Source organism: Gekko japonicus, unplaced genomic scaffold (genome assembly GCF_001447785.1).
Source record: "Gekko japonicus isolate JY-2015 unplaced genomic scaffold, Gekko_japonicus_V1.1 scaffold309, whole genome shotgun sequence".
Taxonomy (NCBI): domain Eukaryota; kingdom Metazoa; phylum Chordata; class Lepidosauria; order Squamata; family Gekkonidae; genus Gekko; species Gekko japonicus.
Window position 1 is genome coordinate 734,073 of NW_015166430.1, and position 4,099 is coordinate 738,171.

Genomic DNA, 4,099 nt, shown 5'->3' on the forward strand with positions numbered 1-4,099 from the left:
TCGTTCAGTCCAGAGTCAGAGTTATCAGCAGGGCCGGCTCACTCACTAGGCAAACTAGGCGCTTACCTAGAGCGCGCCGGCCCTTAGGGGTGCCAAACTGGCACACACACACCCCTGCTGTCCTGGTTCAGCTGGAAACACTACTGAGTTTTAAACATGTTATGATCTTTCTGATGATACAAACACCAATTCCACCAAAGAACTTAGCCCTCTGGGCACAGAAGGGTCACTCAGCTGAGTCAAAGAAGAATCTAAGTAGGATGGCTATTCCATAAGGACACTCAAGTTGCAACTGACTTATGGCAACCCCAGCAAGGAACTGTCAAGACGAGTGAGAAGCAGAGGTTGTTTGTGACTGCAAGTTCCTTTCTTTGCAGAGTCTTCCTTGGTGGAAGCCAGATGTGCAAAGCAGGCAAAGTTACAAAAGCAAAAGTGAGTGTTAAGAGCATGGGAGCCAGGGGAATGGGAGGTCCAGGGTACAGATCAAATTAACGGGTCCAAGCCATGGTGGGCGCACGGGGGGGGGGGGGACCAGAAGGGATCCTCGCCTAGGGGGCAAAATAAGCTGGGGCCGGCCCTGGTTATCAGAGATTAACCAGGCGAGGCAGTGGCAGAGGTCAGAGCATAGCATATGTGCAGGGTCCACACCCAGCAGTCTTTCTTCGTTGGCTTTATAGCCGCATGCCTAATTGTCAAACCTTCAGTCAGCTACTCAGGGTTAGTCCTGCAACAACTCATCTCCATTATCAGCAAGCAGCTGGCATCAGGCCAGGAAACATGCACTTTGCAGTCTCATCTGTAGCTCCAGTCTCAACCTGTAGCTCCAGTCTCAGTCTACGGCACTCTAAGGTTTAGGTGATACTGGCAGGCTGGAAACAGTCACCTTCACCTGCTGAGCTGGGGCTAGAGAGTGGTGATTGCTCTGCAACAGCTGTTGGCTGTGAATCCTGACAATGCTGCAGCTCATTTTCTTGCTGGTCAGCGTCTGTTGACTCAAGGCTGGCTACTTAACAGGGCTCCTCTTCTCCCGAGGTATCCTTGCTATCACTGAGCCATGACAATTTTATCCTTTGGTCTAGGGACCAACAATGTGACTTGAATTTCCAGTGTCTTAGCCATCCTAATCATCTATTCCACGTATAGTCGCAAGTCCTCATTATGTGAGGTCGGATCCATACTCCCCCACTATGTCATCGAATAAGGGATCGGAGGGTGTTCGAAAGGGGAGACAGCACTCTTAATTGGTTTAGGAAAACATAGGAAGTCCCTTCTTAATAGGTAATGGGGCCATTGCCCAGGTGGAGGTGGGTGGATAAGGGTGACACTCCCAGTGGGAAGGTGTGGTTCCAACGGGCGCAGGCTGATCACCCCATTCACTCAGAAAGGGGGAAGAGTAATAAAAAGGATACTGCTACCAGGGTTGAGGAGGGGCCGTGGAGGGCCATGGAACCAGCTGGTTGGGCTGTGATGCTGGAGTTGGGTGTGTGGAATCGACTCAAAATTAGGCTCTAGCTTGCCCTCTGAACATGATCGGGCCGGAGAATGCAAGTGTGGCAATGTGGTTCTTAGAGGCGGGATATCCTGAACCAGTACCAGGATCAACGTTGGAACCGGTGCTGGAACCAATGGCATTGGAACCAGTGGAGAAGCCTGAACTGGGGAGATCCAAGAGGCCAGGTGGCGTTTATCACGGTGCCTCTCTTTATGCTTTGATTTCACCCTAACTTTCTTAGGAGGCAGTTTGGAAGCGGAGCGAGACTGTCTGGGTGATGCTGACCAATGCCTAGTAGGGACGAAGGTTGGATCAGACAGGACCAATGTGACCAAGATGGATCAGACGGGACCAATGTGACCAAGTTAAGGCAGGAGACTTACTATTGAAGGCATGCTGTCGCTCCACCAAAGTGCAAGACTTTGTAGCTGAGCTCTCAGGACATGAAAGAGCTTTCTCTGAAAGGCTAGGCTGTAGTCTCTCTGCCCTATCGGACCTTGCCTTAGGTGTAAACTGGAGGCAGAACTCGCAGCTTACTGTGTTGTGACCTTCACCAAGACAATGAAGGCTTAAAGAATGCCCATCAGAGCAGGTCATCTTGGTCCCACACTTTTTAAATAACACTTTCTGCAACATGGTAAAGCTGAGGAAAATGATAAGCTGGAAAAACGTCTTTGCTCAATGGCAGCAAAAAGAGAACTGAGGGAGGGAAGCCTCCCCCCCCCCAGGAGCACATGACTGGGCAGGAAAATGTGTCTCTGGCCCCGGGGAGGGGCTCCCACTTAAGCTTTAGACAAAGAGAAAAGCCGGGAAGGAATACTCTGGTGGTTGGCCTGCACAAGCACAGTCCTCAGTATGGGACTGCACAGAAGACCACAGATGAACATCTAATTCTAGCTTTGCAGCATTTTCACAGGCTTCTAATTGGGTATGAGGCCCAATTCAAAGTGCTGCTGTTAACCTTTAAGCCTTAAATAATTGGGGCCTAGGTTGTCAGAGGCTGTTTTCTTCTACTTGATACTACCCAAACTTGGAGGCTCTGCTGCATGCCCCTCCACCAACTTGAGATATGTGTGGGTTGAAGATACAGTGGCACCAGTTACAGTGCTCCTTCCCAAGGGAAGTTCACCCTATCTGTCCCTTGTTGCCTTCAAGTGTCAGGCAAAAGCAGAGTATTGTTCTGCAGAGTGTTTAATGACAGGGATCCTCAGCCTTCTTGAGCCAACAGGCACCTTTGGAATTCTGACACAGGGTGGTGGGCACAACTACAAAAGGCTACTGCAGGAGGCAAAGCCAACCACCATGTCAAAGAGTGAGTTCATACATGACTCTAAACCCCACTTGGCCCCACCCATTTTCTAAAAACACTTGGCAGGCACCAGGAACAGTGTCAGTTGGTATCATGGTGCCCAGAGACACCACATTGGAGTGTACGATTTGTATTTGGACAATAGTTTGTTGTTCAGTTGCCTTGAACTAAAAGGAAAAGCGAAATATAAATGTTTTAATAATAAAATAAGTCATTCGATTTGCTGCCAATTATGGCTAATAGGATTTTATATATTTGGTTTTCTGCATTTTGTGTTATTTTTGCTGATTTACATCTGTTATTATAGTTTATACATCACCATGAGCTGCCTTAGATAACTCCCCCCCCCCCAATCCAGGCTACAAATACTTTAATAAAGTAAAAAAACAAAAAGCTGTAGGGGCAGGTACCATCCTAGAAGCCACATTCCCTCCCTCTCTCACACACCAGGAGTGAATATTACCTGTTGTGAAATCTTACATACATCGTCTAAAAACAAGGCAGGCCCGAAATTATTATATGCTCAAAAATGGAAAGGTTTGACAATACCTACGGTAGAGGAATGGTTGATAAAGTTGCTAAAACTTGCAGAGATGGCTAAGCTTACTGCATTGATTAGAGAAAAGACAATTTCTACTTTTGTTGACAACTGGAAACCCTTTATACACTTCTTGTGCAACATGGAAAAGAATGATTTGATGATTAAGGCAGGATACTAGGTAATAGATAATGGGGGGGGAAGAAAAGAGTTTATACACACACACACACACACCACTATGGAGTGTTCAGGGCCGGCCCAAGGGGTTTCTGCGCCCTAGGCGAGGTGCAGATGCCAATCTCCTGGTGGGGCCTGCACACCTCCCCTCTGGAGACTGGGGTTGCCCCCCCCAATCATCCACTCTCAGTCCACTCTCTTTCCCCCTGGATCCCGCTGTATGGACTGACCCCATCTGGCCGGAAAGTGCCTTCAAAGCGGATTCTGTAGTTGGAGGGATGGAGTCGCACCTTCACTGCCTTCCTCTCGCTCAACCCGCAGGAAGGGCTTCCCGGGGGGGACACTGCTGTGCCTGCCTGTGCTGCGCCCCTCCGTGTCCTTTTGGCGGGGGCTGGGGGGGCTTTGGTGGGGGGGCGCCGGGTCCTGTTTGGTGCCCCTAAGGGCCGGCCCACACTCTAGGCGAATGCCTACTTCGCCTAGTGGGTGAGCCGGCCCTGGGAGAGTAATATTATCTGTATCTGTCACAGGCTCAAGGTTCATGAATACATTTTAGCAAGCCCTAATACCTCCTTTTATTTTATTT